Genomic DNA, 14,497 nt, shown 5'->3' with positions numbered 1-14,497 from the left:
GTTTGCCTGAGTGTCTCCCATGTGTACATGTTATAAAACTTTGTTTAATTTTCTCCTGTTATTCTGTCTCATGTGAATTTAATTCGTTGTCCGGTCATAAGGAGTCTGAGTGGGTAGAAGAAATTCCTCCCCCGCTACCCATTTCTTGTTTCTTGATAGTGACCTGACAAGAAGAAGAATTTTAAAAAGTCCCACTGTTTACCAATTTTTCAAAGTTTATGTCTTCTGGTTTTTGGAGCATCTCTAAGAATCTTTGCCTACCCAAGGTCATGAAGATATTCATCTGTTTAATTTTCTAAGGTCTATATGGTTTCACGTTACGTGTTTAGGTCTATAGTAGTCTTTTTTATTGTGGCATTTATTATAGCACAAAGCCAAAAATGCCACCCACCATATTCACAAGGAGCAAAGCCCCCTCCCCCATGATGATCTCTGCTGTCTCTCACACTGGCCTCTCCTTGCACAGCGCTCTCCTCAGGGCACCCTTGACCTCTGCGTTCCTCAGGCTGTAGATCAGTGGGTTCAGCATAGGATTGAAAAGACTGTAAAACAAGGAAAGGATCTTCTGCTGCTCATCAGGTTGGCTGGATTCGGGTACCATGTACATGATGATTACGCTGCCTAAGAAGAGCCTGACAACAAAGAGGTGGGAGGAGCAGGTGGAGAAGGCCTTTCTGTGGCCCTCCCCGGACTGGCTCCTGAAGATGGCAAACAGGATGTGTGTGTAGGACACCAGCACCAAGAAGAGGGGCCCAACTAAGATAAAAACACAGGATGCAAAGATAAGAACTTGCTTGAGCCTAGTGTCAGTACAGGCCAACTTGAGTACGGACAGGATTTCACAGAAGAAGTGGTTGATTTCATGAGGCGCACAGAAGGGCAGCCTCAGGATGAGAACTAAATGGACCAGAGCCAGATGAAGCTAAATACCTGTAAAGTGACGACCAGGTCCAAGCACACTTTCCAGCTCATGATGACAGTGTAATGCAGGGGGTGGCAGATGGCCATGAACCGATTACATGACATCACCACTAAAATCAGGCACTCTGTGTGAGCAAAAGCCAGATACAAAAATGTCTGTATAATGCAAGGAACAGAACAAAGGAGATGGTTCTTTTCTGGCTCAGAAGATTTGCCAGCATCTTGAGGACATTGTTGGAAGCATAAGACATGTCAGTGATGACTAAGTGGGGGAGGAAGAAGTACATGGGGGTGTGAAGTCTAGAGTCTAAGCAGATAAGCCCCAGAATGACCCCATTCCCCAGAAGGGTGAGGGTATAGAAGAGAGAGAAAAGCCCAAAGAGGACCAACTCCAGTGCTGGGTCCACCTGGAATCCCAGCAGGGTGACTTCTACGAGCCATGTCAGTTTGCCTGCCATGATCCCGCAGTGAGACAGACAAATCCACATCCATGTCAGGAAGGTCAGAGCTGTAGGGCAATCAGGACACAGAATATTTATTGAATCTTACAGTGTGAGCACTTAGAAGCTACTACTTTTGCTTGATCTTCTATAATTTATTTTTAGATATGTTGTAAAAATTAACTCAGTGTGCATATAAATTAGAAATAAATGCCCCTTGTATCAAAGGAATAATAGAATATATGTATATAATTTGTTATAGATAATAAAATATACGATAACATAATAGGATACATCAGCATCTTGCAGTACCTCTGTCCATCTCCAGTGTTTGTAGTGTTATTTTGATAGCTTTATTTATACTTTACCAGCACTTGGTACTGAAATTTAGGCATAATTGAAAGAAGTCTGGCTACATCTTGAAGATACGTGCATATCCTAAATTCGTTAAACATGATGACATTTCTGCAGCCTTTTCAAATATGAAACTCAAAGGGGAAAATGAATTCACATTAACAGTGGGTGCATTTAAAGATGACAGCTGTATTATTATTGTATTTTGTTTAGGTGTTTTCTCTTATCCCTTTTAGTACCTAACATAAAGACAAATCCCAGAGCTTGTCTTATTTTATGATGCGAAAGAATCGTTTATTATCACTATTTCCTCCCAGCTTTGGCAACTCCCATTGTCATCCAATCCCCTGAAGACCGTCCTCATCACTGTTCCCATGCTGACCGCCTCCTGCTGTTCTGATGGATTCTGAGCAGCTCACAGGGAGTAGGACCAGCTCCAGCATCAGTTGTTACCGCTTTCTAGAGAGCTCCTCCTGGGAGGTGCCTGGGTGTGTCCAGGAGCAGAGGGAGAAAGGGCCCTGAAGGGCTGGATGGCAACATCACGTTGAGAGACTAGGTGACCTGGTGCTGTCCCTTTACACTCTCTTCACATTTTATTCCAGAAACAGACTGAACTGTTTTTATTTTTAAATTAGTCTAAAGCTTCAAATCCAATAGAATATTTAAAAAATAATTTCAATGTTTTCCTTTAGTATACATTTAGATCCTCAAATTCATATTTTAAAATTGGTATTATATAGAATGTTTTGTAACTACCATTTCCACTTAATATAAAAATTTAATGTATTAAAATAATACTATACAGGTATTTAAAATTAGCACAATATTCTATTGGCATTTTAATTTTATTGTTGGAAATTTGTGGTTCTTATTTCTCTTATGTTTAGTAGTATTGAGATTCAAACTGAAGTTTTGTGTATAATCATGATTATTTCTTTAGGATACACTCTGAAAGTGAAATTACACACACTAAAGATATAGACACTTTAAAGCTATGATACCTAGTGCCAACATCCCTGCAAAATTTTTACCAATTTCTCCCTCTGATGCTGTGTGAGAATTATGCCTCTTTCTCACATGATCATCAATACTACAAATTATCAGTTTTAACCTTTGCTAATTGGATATGAGAACAATTTCATAGAATTTAAATTTGTATTTCCACTATTCCTTACATACATTCCTTAGTGCATCATGTTCCCGTCTCTGTTCTCGGCTCTGGAGGCACAGCAGTGGATAAGGGAGATATTCTCAAGGGGAGACATATTGTGGGGAAGTAGGTGGTCTGCCATCATGTGTTCCTCACATTTCCATGGAGGGGAGGACCTCCCTACCCCGGATGAAGCACTTTGGGATACACCCACCCTCTCTGTCCTCTAGTTGACATGATTTGTGAAACAGGAAAAAGGCACTGAGGATGGCCCTCCTCTGCTCCTCTGTTTGGTCAGACACATTTCCATGCTTCCGGTTAGAGCCTGCAGGGGCATGTTCTGTCTTTGGGGTGGGGTGGGCTAATGTTTGTGATTGTGTTTTGGAGAGAAATTTTGTTAAAGATATAAATGATGTTTTCCAATGGACCTCACTAATAAAACATATGTTTTTAATTTCTTCCTGCTTCCTGTGTCTCTTTCTCAATTTATTTTTTTCTGACTTGGAGCAAGGAGAGGTCATGGTTAATTACCACCCCTAAAACACCAGGAGTAAACAAATCAAAAAAATATTTGTTGAGAGTGAAAAGTACTACAAAGGTAATAAACAGGGTAAATGATAGACGGTGACCCAGTTTGAAGGGCCTCCTGTAGATGGGATTGTCAGGAAAGGTCTCTCCAAAGAGGAGACACATGGGTGGAATCTAAGCATTGGAGGGGAGTCCACCCTGACTACAGTGGCATAGACCGCTCCTTGCACAGAGAACAGTAAAGGCCAATCCCTGGGCAGGAAGGACATGGTGAGTTCTTGGAACAGAAAAAAATCCAATGTCTCCAAACCATAGGGACCAAGAGGTTGTCAATATTCATAGTAACTCTGTTTATATTTTTAAAAATTTGAAATTGCATAAAAGTTTATAAATTAGAGATGGATTAAAATATCTGGCTACTTTTGTAGCAGAATACAATGCAGCCATTAAAAGAGGATATAAGTCTTTGTATAGTGAAAAGAAAATAGTCCACATAAAGACAAAGCACATCTTTATAATATGATCCACTTATATTTTAAAACATGAACTTATTTATACACATAGGTCTTTTTGGCCTATTTACATATATGTAGGAAAATTCTGTAAGGTAAAAATGAAATGGTTTACAATGATTATCTTTAAAGAATAGGATTATACAGGGACCTACTTTTTCTATAAATTGTTTACATATTTTTTAGTTTGTTTTTTGATAAACTTTATGCATTATCAGGAGCAAAAATAAGATATTTCTATTTTGGAAAAATCCACAATGTAATATACAACCAAAGTTGCACATTATTTTTGCTCATCCTGAGTCTAATCCTCATCAAATTTTAACAGGAATCTCAAATCTGAGCAGATTTTCTTAGAGCTTCAAATGAGAGAAGTGTCACTACATTATGATAAATACTTGACCTTTGACAGGACAGGTGATATCAAAAACCTCAATCTCATTTTTCTTAATAGAGATTTCTCTTCTGAATTGTCCTGATAGAGAAAAAGATCAAGATCTTCTGTTGACTAAAAGTAGAAATAGCTCTTACATCTGATTGAAAATTATTGCAAAATCCACCAGAATGTGGAGGAGCGTACCTGCAGAGCACTATTCTGAGGTTGCACAGTCAAGGAAAGTGAACTTTGTCATTCAGACAAGCACATTTCAATCCCCTTATAATTTTCTTATCTGTGATGTAGCTTCTCAGGATTTCCAGTTAAAAACGAAAAGAATTGAAAACAATGATAAATTCAGTATCTGTAAATGCGTAATCAGAAGTGACGAGGAATTTATCTGTCATCTAGCCAGGAATCTTTCCATCGGTATTTTTAGAAAAGGCACTTAGAATCAGCCTACTTTCTAGTGGAATGTTGTGTCCCAGCTCGGCTCATGGAGGCCTCCTCTTCCCCTAGAATCTCCTGGAGGGATGCAAGTCAAGCTTTGCCCCTGGGAATTCCCTTTAATCATATTCCTGTGGTTACAATGTGCTCACTAGTGAACACATTTGATCAGAGTGCCATGAACTGCAAATTTGAGAGACAATTGTTCTCTTTCACGTGAATTTGTGTGTCTATACCTACATGGATTTGGTGTTTTTCTTAAAAGGAGGGGGCCTTCTTAGACTAACTTCCTAAGTTTTGGGTGGACACTTCACTGGAGCTCCCAAAAGACAGCAGCAAATTAACGTCAGTAAGATATCTTACAAAGTCTCTCAAATATTATGGAATGCTTTTATCTGAGCTGATAGATATACTTTTGATTTCTTATTGATTGATGTGTTTTAATTTCATGCAGAGCACCATTAAAGGGTATATATTGAACTTCCAATTAGGAGATATATGAAATGAGAACCTTTTCAATTTTATGGAAAATACAAATTTAATAACAGAATGGAATTGGTCCTTTGTGGAGATAGCAAATATTATCTTAATCGGTCCCACTGAATCAAGCTGAATGGCATGTCAGAGAGCTCTTAATGCCTGAGGCCTCCAGGAACATGGACATTTTGTAAATTTTTAAAGCTCTTCTTGAATAAGCACACTGTGTTATCATGGTGAGCAAGGAACAGAAGTAATGACAGAAAATTAGATAGTGACTTCAGAAAAACTCCCATATGCATATCTTTGGAGCAAATAAGGACACAGGAAGCTGGGAAGAGTAAATTTCTTTCCAAAGATCATCTTTGCATGAGTCAGGGGAGGCCTGCAGGAGGTGAAGTGTGGGTGAGAGCTTGAAGAGGAAGGGCAGGCAGGCTGAGGGCAGGGCCTGGGCAGCCTGTCTGGGCCTGAGATGGAATCCTGGGAGCGCAGCAAAGGAAAAGCCCAGTGGGCTCATCTGGGACATCCATGTGTGTTCCTCCTGCACCCAGCCAGTGACCTAGGATACGAGGCACATGAACGCTTCAGCTATCAAATATGCACGCCGTTAGCTTCCTTGGCTCAAATGATTTGGATCATTTTCATAATCAAAGTTCACAATTAAAGCAATCAGGAATTATAGAATTTTACATGTAATGTTTTTAGGTAAGACATTTCTGAAGGAAACCAGTAGCCTAGAGAAAACCATTTCTAAATGGCAGGAACAAATAGAAATCTTAGTGAATGAACTCATTTTATCAGAGTGAACTACGGACAAACCATCGTGATACATGACGTCACTTGCAATTTTTATAGTTTTGTAGGAAGGTCATGAGGAGATAGCTCTATAATGGGGGCTGTCTACACACGCTAGTTGTTCATCAGCTCATTTGTGAGGACAAAAAAGTAAAAATACACAATAGAAGCAAAAACATTTTTTTCCTCTTAAATATTGGTATGATGTACATTTTGAATTTCACAGTTCAAGTCATATTTTTTTCCTCTGAGAAAGAGCCTGTGGCAGATACAATAAAGAGGCAGTTGAAATGAAGATTTCTTTAAGTGTCCACAGTAGCTGCACGTTAAAGAAAGATCTTCAGTGCCCAGAACAGGGAAAAGTTTCATGACTACATTTTTCTGTTCTTCCATAGCATATAAATGAGCAGGGCCTGAAAAATGAAATATTCCTGATTGAGGATGATGGCAGCACGGTTCACATGTTGGTCAGACATCATTCTAACCCCGATTCTGCAAGGTGAAGCTGTGAGCTTGAGTCACTTATTCTAAGCGTCATTGTGTCCATCTGTAAAATGGTGACAACAGCTGTCTAAAGGGCTGATGTGAAGAGTAACTGCAGAGAAGTTGGTACATACTGGGAGTTGCAGGGCGGGTGTGAAGAATAAATGCCACTCAATTGGCATATATTCAGAGTTAAATAAATCTAAGCTGTTATTGACAGTGTTAAGGAGACCACAAAATTGAAGGCAGACTCCAAACCATTGGGATTCAAGAGCCAACGAAATCGTGTTATTGTAAACTCTTTCACATTTATCTTGCTTTTCTTACTGGTTACTTCTGAGCTTAAATAGAAAACATACATTTTACTTTCATTTCTATTAATATTTTTTAAATTAAGCTTAAAAAGGAATTTAAAGAAATGGAATTATCTTTTAAAATAACTACACTCCTGGATTGAAGAAGAAAATACAGGTTTTAAAACTCAAATCCAGTTCTGTCATGACAAATTTCCCAATATGAGAGGAGAGTAAATGTTATGAAAGGAAAAGGGCCGTATTCAGGATATTTATACTGACCCTATTTATACTGTTCCTATTGATCAGTCTCTGAGAGTGAGAGCCCTGGGCTGTCAAAGATGCAGATCTGGGGCAGCACAGAGTTGTCCAATTTTCACGCTTATTCAGAAATTACTTACCATCTCCAACAGTTGCTTCAAGACTCAGCTTGATCCTAATGAGTTGCATAGTTTAAGAAACAAACAGACAAGGATTCTGAGCCTACTGCCTGGGGTCAAATCCCAGGTTTGCTACATACTAGCTTTGTGACTATTGGTGCCTTTGTGTTCCTCAGTGCCTCCATCTGCAAAATGGGATGAATACTAAGCCTTACATCATAGGATAGTGGAGAGAATTAAAGGAGTTAACACACATAAAGCACTTAAGTGTTTAAAGATATATTATTAGGAATTTGAAAACCATCACTGGAGAGTAACTGCTGGATCCAATAATCATAAGGAAGCATATTACATGCTTAACATTCCTCTATTAAAATAAAGAACAAAAAGAGAATCTGTCCACCAATACACACTGAGTTTGTCTCACAAGAGAATGCCATCTATTTCCTGTTCAAGTGAGACATGGGTTCTTTTTCCTTACACAATGTTTCCGAGAATCTGTGAAGGCAGCTGGCTAGCAGGGGAAGGAAGATTAGTCTCAGGGCAAGAAAACCACTCCCCTCTGCCTTCAGGATCTTCTGTGTCCAAGAAGAGGCACCTGGGCCTCGTGGCCCCTGCAATTCCTTGTAGCCTTTGAGCCAGTTGATCTCCTATATGGATGGCTAGCTGACTCCTCTCCTCTGACACAGTCATGACAAAGCTAAGAGCTGACACACGAGGATGAGTGGGACATGAATGGAGGGTCCTAGAAATTAGAGGCATTGTGGCCACACCATGGGGATAGGCAGTGGTCCCTAGAGAACCCCTCAAGCCCCTAGTTATGAAGACAGGCTTAGGCTCACACGCAAGTCATTTAGCCACTGATCCCTAGAGCCAGTGATCTCATTCACTCCCCTTTCCCATTTCCCACCTGCAAACCCCAGCTCAGGGCTGATGAACCACTTTTCCTTACAGTGGTACCATCTGTGTTCTTTTATCAAACATGGCCTTGGGCTTAGAAGAAAGCTCACAGAGAAGGAGGACTGGGATTGATTCTCCTCTCTAAAGGGGCCTCATGGGGAGGGTAAGCCCAGATTCACGGCTCTCCTCACTGAACTTTATGATAGACTTGCTTCTGCAAGGGAGGGCTTTTTCTATCATTGTTTAACACCCAAATCCCTCCCCACAGACACAAATAATGATTCAGGGACAGAACCATGTGGCATTACATCTACTCATGTTCTCCCCAGAGAGATTTAAGGAGTTTGCTCCTTTCCTATGGGGCAGGTGAAATAATGAATGCATTTCCCATGTCAGTTCATTTGGTTCTTTCTGTATCCAATGGTAATTTTTGAGTTTGTCTGGAATTTGTTTATGTTTGCTTGGGATTGCATGAGGTGAGGATGTCTCTAAACTATGCAAGACCCTGGCACAGAAAATAACAAAATTCAACACTGTGCCATAAGTTAATTTCTCTCAATACTTCTTTTATTCAAGTGTTCAAATTGCTCCACTCTCTAATTCCTTCTGTTCAACTGCAGAGGAGAGGCTGTTATTTCTTGATCTCTCAGAGGAGTTGCCCCATGGACCCTGTTGAGACATCATCTCAGAGAAATAGGTGATCTCCCAATGGAGACAACGCTATTGCCAAATAATCCCTGCACATTTCTCACTTACAAACATTTTTGACTTGACAGTTTAGATATACCTTTCCCTAAATTGCCTTATGTTTGCCCTCCATTTCCAACATCTCCAGATTTCTGAGCCACATTTTTATTTCTTCATCCTGGGTTAAGGGCTACAGTTAAATTGAACCAGTCTCTCTCTCTCTCTTGCACTAATGATAATATTTAAAACTTGTCAAGTCCTTGCAGGTCTAACATCCTAAGAGTCTGTCTTAATCTAGTTCTCTAGAGAGACTTCGTCTTCAACTGTGGTGGAAGGAGCACTTCAAATTAAAAGCAATATATTTGATCTATTGGAGAGCAGAAAAATGTATATTTAAGAGGAGGCAAATTGGGGTTATTTCTTTTCTTAAAATAATCTGTGTGTCCAATAGAACCTCACTCCACTTACCTCCTTATTCTCCAACACACACTCTCTACTTCCTTCAAATCCTACTCCCCAGTACCTCCTGCTCTTGAAAGTCTTAGTTTTTGTGTCAAGCCCATTTTCTCCTTGTGTTACCCATTTGACTTCAAACATAAAGCCAATCCTTCAAAGCTGTCATGGAGCCCTCTTCAACCATCCCAACCTAAACTGGTCTTCTCTGGTAGCCTAAAAGCACTTCTTATAACATCCTTCAAGGTTGTGCTTCAACAACTTATAACTTTTAGCATTTTTATTGTTCCTCTTTCCTGTATTTTACAAGCAAAGCAACATCATTACAGAAAAATAAGTTTCATTCTTGACACCAAGAAGGAGTTAAGGATAAAAATTTAGTTCCTGTTCATTCAGACACAAATAATTACCACTTTTCTTTTGATGAGGATAATATGATGACATTTAATACAGCCTAACGTGCTTACCAAGAGGTGTCACGAATTGTGTCCACTTTGTTGCCTTAAATCTTTGAAATGGGTAGAGCAAAAACATTTACTGTAGAGAGTCTAAGTCTTCTTGTGAGTGTTACAAATATTTATAATGATTACTATTTTATATTTAGTAAGCATAAATATTGCAAAGCATACTTGGCTCCATCATTAGTGACAGACCTTTATAAAATGAAGGTCAATTTAGAGATAAAAGTGTTTGCAGATCACAATAAAATACCTACAGCTGCACCTATATATCATTTTAACATTTTGCCATCTCTAAGACAATAACTCCTCCTTCACAGGCCTTGAGTCCTTTCTTATTTTTATTTATAAGTCCACTTAGCACTTAGAATTTCAATGGGGCCCCAGAAAAAGATAAAATAGTATAAGCAATGATGAGAACTTAGACGTGTTGATGTCTCTTTTCACCATAACTTCTGTCATGGTATGCCTTTTTAACCATATGAAGATAATAAAGGATGCGCTCTATCAAAACAAGGGAGTAAACCAAGAAAGAATAAGACGTGAGATTAATGAACTAAGGAGTCCAACACAGGACAAAGCCAGATGGAATTGCTAGGAAATGACCAGTCCAAATAGTAGGAGAATGTAAATTTCCTGAGGGATGGATATATTATCTGAGGTGGCTGAGGAGGATTGACATGTGTAGAAGGCCATAGCAATGGGCACAAAGAATCCAAGCAGAATGAAAAATAGGCAATCAGTAAACACCACCTTTCTTGTAGCTGTAAGCATTTAATTAATACATACTTCCTGCTTAGAAAGTCAAGTGAGGAATATATTGGCCTAATAAAGTGTTTTCTTTTCAAACGCCTTGCCACCGCTGATATGTGGTGGATGAATGGACTCCAAGTGCCAGTGCTTTTCTTCCTTGCGCAGTCGACTTCTCCAGCAATTCCCACCTGTTGATTGGGCACTGCATTGCATTTTGCTTGGGGGTTGAAGAGTTGGTGCTCACCACCCCTATCTTCAGTAATGGAATGTTTACCATAGACCACTAATGTGACAGGCACAATACAGGTTATAGGTGCTACAGGACACAGCAGATTGAGACAAATCTGTGTTCCCTTTGCTCATGTCTAGCGGTAAACAGGAGAGATACAGTCCATGACCTCTTTCTTAAAAGTTCCTACCCATCTTTACCATCCTCACTCTCCACCCACTTTTAGGGAAAACAATGGAATTTTTTGTTGTAAAAGGACATTAGTGCCATATGTACAAAAAACAACAATTCTGAAAAGTACAAAGAAAAAATCTAAACTTGTTCCAGAACACAGCACTTTGAAATACCGTCAATATTATTAGCTCAATATCCCAAAGATTTCTCCATGAATATATACCGATCCAAGACTACTGGACAGCTAGATGAATAATTTAATAAAAATGTAATCACATGATATTTTAGGAAAATATTTTGACTTTTATTTTTTGTGTAAAAAGAATAGTTTCTCAATATAAAAATAAGTTAAACAATTTGGAAAAATATAACCATTTTTGACACATTCGGTAAGTGGAATCTCGCATATCTCTGTGCTCTCAGAGAAATATATGAAAGGAAGAATAAACAGATAAGGATAAACATTTTTTATAAAAATAAGTTCAACTCCTCATGCTATTTTTAAGTATATGTGCTTTTTTAACGTAGCAGAAGGAAAAGTACCTACTATGCAACTAAAATATTCATTTTCTTCAGAATCCTTTTTTAACTATAAGATTCTTAATACAATCTCCTTGACATAAGAATAATTTTCCATTATATTTATAGATTGTAGCCATTAGGTTTTGAAAAACATTATGTCTTATCTGTAAAGAGTATCCATTGGATCCCTAAAACCGAAGGATGGAATAATTAGCACACTTCAATTTCCTGCTTCTCAAGATTCAGAAGGCTTGCTTCAGATCTTAAACCATTTAGCAGGTACTGCTAGTTGTCTGCCCTCTGGCCCTTACCCCCTTCCTTACTGACCTAGTACTCATCTCTTCAGGTACTAGGTGGTAAAATTATAACAGAAAGTGGACCTCATCCTGAGCCAGAGAGGATTAAACCATGATTAATCTAAGTGAAGCTCTCAATTTTATCCTTTTTATCAGTGACTCATTTAGAGATGGCCATTTAGCCCACTTTTGGCCAATGGAATACAAGAAAAATTCTGAGAAGAGAGAATGCTTCTGGAAAAGATTTTCCTTCCTGACAAAAAGGGAAAGACTGACAAGAAGAATTTCTTTTTGCTTTTTGATCAATTTTAAAAATTTTTATGTCAGAAAATTTCCCACCAAAGCATTTGAAAACGGCTCATATACCAAATTACCAGAAAAAAAAAAAAACCCTATTCTGCTTTCATTCTTAATTTTTGTTTATTTTGTAAAGTGATTTGGGTAAAAAGATAAACTGAAGTGGAATGGTTGAAAGTCACTTAGTCAAGACAAGTGGGAATCTTTGAAATATGCTGGTCTTTGAGGAGGTGATGTTTGAAACATGATCAACTAGAAGATCTTGTAGATATCTTCACCTTTTTGGTTCCTTGTCTTTTTCAACATTTATATTCACTTACAGTGTCAAATACTGTACATTTTATGCTTTGGGTACTATATATATTTTTAAATGAAAGTCAATTAGTTTAAGTTTTTACTTATTCTAGAATTTTAACTTAAGGTAAATAAAGTCTTCATGACTTGTCAAAAAATAGAGAATGATAAACATCATCATACATTTCATATAAAACTAAAAAGCTTTTTCACAGGTAGAGAAACCATCAACAAAATGAAAAGGCACAATTGGGAGAAAATATTTATAAATCATATATCTGATAAGGGTTAATATCCAAAATATATAAAGAACTCATACAACTCAACAGCAAAACAAACAATCTGATCAGAAAATGGGCAGATAATACGAATGGACATTTTTCAAAAGAAGATACACAGATGGTCAACAGGATTATGAAGTGTGCACATCATCACTAATCATCAGGGAAATGCAAAGCAGAACCACAATGAGATATCCCCTCTTCCTGTTAGGATGGCCATTATCAAAATGACAAGAAATAATAAGTGTTTGTAAGACTGTGGAGAAAAGGGAACCCTTGTGCACTGTTAGTAGGAATACAAATTGATGCAGCCACTAGGGCAAACAGTATGGAGATTCCTCAAAAAATTAATATAGATCTACCATATGATAACATCAATTCCACTTCTGGGTTTTTATCTGAAGGAAACAAAAGCACAAACTGAGAAATACATCTGCACCCCGATGTTCATTGCAACATTATTTACGATGATTAAGACATGGAAGCAACCAACCTAAGGGTCCATGGATGAATTGTTAAATAAATGTGTTGTACACACACACACACACACATATATATATATACCATATAAAGGAATATTATTCAGCCATCAAAATGGAGACCTTCCCATTTGTGACAACATGGATGACCTTGAGGACAGTGGGTTAAGTGAAATAAGTCAAATACCGCATGATCTCACTTACAGGTGGAATCCAAAAAAACACGGCTCATAGATACCGAGAACTAATTGGTGGTTGCCAGAGGCAGATGGTGGGGGTGGGAAAAATGGGTTAAGGGGGTCAAAAGGTACAAACTGACAGTTATAAAATAAATCAATCATGGAGATGTATATACAGCATGGTGACTATAGTTAATACTGTATTGCATATTTGAAAGTTGCTAAGATTAGACCTCAAAATTTCTCGTCACAAGAAAAGAAATTTTGTGTCTGTGTATGATGATGGATGGTAACAAGACTTATTGTGGTGGTTATTATCCAATATATTTATTGAATCTTAAAAAAGAGCAGCCTTTACTTATTTTGTCTTCACTATCATCATGAATACAGTTTTTCAATCTGGTTTCATAAATCCAGAGGAAATTTTGCCACCATGGAGGAGAAATGATGTTGGCTATATCCTAGTTGTCTCGTGCTGCTTGGAGCCACCCCAAACCATCTTCTGACAAGTTGATTCAAACATTACAAAAAAAATGGTGGGGAAAATTTTAAGAACTTCAACAGGATTAACTCTTGCCTTATTAGAAATTAATTTAACCCCAAAAATAAAGGTAATGCTGGAGCAATGCTCAAAACCCTTACCTCTAGAACTATTTAAACATTTACTAATGAATTTCCTTTTGACCCTAATCCTAAAACTTTAATATATTTTAGGATTTTTTTACGTAGTTTCTTATTAGACTAAAGCTTTCCCTAACTTTTCTCCCTTTACTCCTAAATTATTCCACGAAGTAATCTAGAGTTTCTCTAAACTCATTTCATTGGCCTCACAACTGGGGAGGTAGAGTCACATAACTCTGCAATATTTTCTGCGTTGAAATTTCAAGTCTATTTGGAAGTTCTCTCTCATGGTATTAATTTTACTGTACTGTTTCCAGCTACCATGAGGTGATGAGAAGTCAAAGATGTTTAAAGACAAAGCAAAAGAAATGTATTTATATCATTTTCCTACATTTAATTTTTTCTCTATACATTAATATTCCTGGCTTTAAAAAAGAAAGAGAATTCAAAATTTCCTAAAAGAAAGACTAAATATTCTGATAATTTAGTTCTCACATCCCCTAATGTGGTTTCTAAAGTTTGGAAAATGTGCTTCTCTCTGTATCTTGGCCCCATTTTCAAAGCTAGAATTTGGGCAATTACCATTTTGATATAAACCTTCTAATTGGGAAATTTTTCTGAGTATTTGCTTCAGCAAATCATATATTTTAAGTTTTTGCATTAGCAAATCACATATTTTAAAAGGAAATATCTGATCAAACAACATTCTGTCTACTCT

General features: G+C 37.7%; 1 pseudogene; it reads right to left on the bottom strand.

Annotated features, from left to right (window-relative positions):
• Positions 1-442: 442 nt before the first annotated feature.
• LOC124243977 (olfactory receptor 2A14-like) lies at positions 443-1,379 on the bottom strand (annotated as a pseudogene).
• Between the last annotated feature and the right edge of the window lie 13,118 nt (positions 1,380-14,497).

The sequence above is a fragment of the Equus quagga genome, chromosome 8, assembly GCF_021613505.1.
Source record: "Equus quagga isolate Etosha38 chromosome 8, UCLA_HA_Equagga_1.0, whole genome shotgun sequence".
NCBI classification, from domain to species: domain Eukaryota; kingdom Metazoa; phylum Chordata; class Mammalia; order Perissodactyla; family Equidae; genus Equus; species Equus quagga.
Note: the sequence above shows the minus strand (reverse complement) of the source record. Positions and strands in the feature narration are given on the sequence as shown.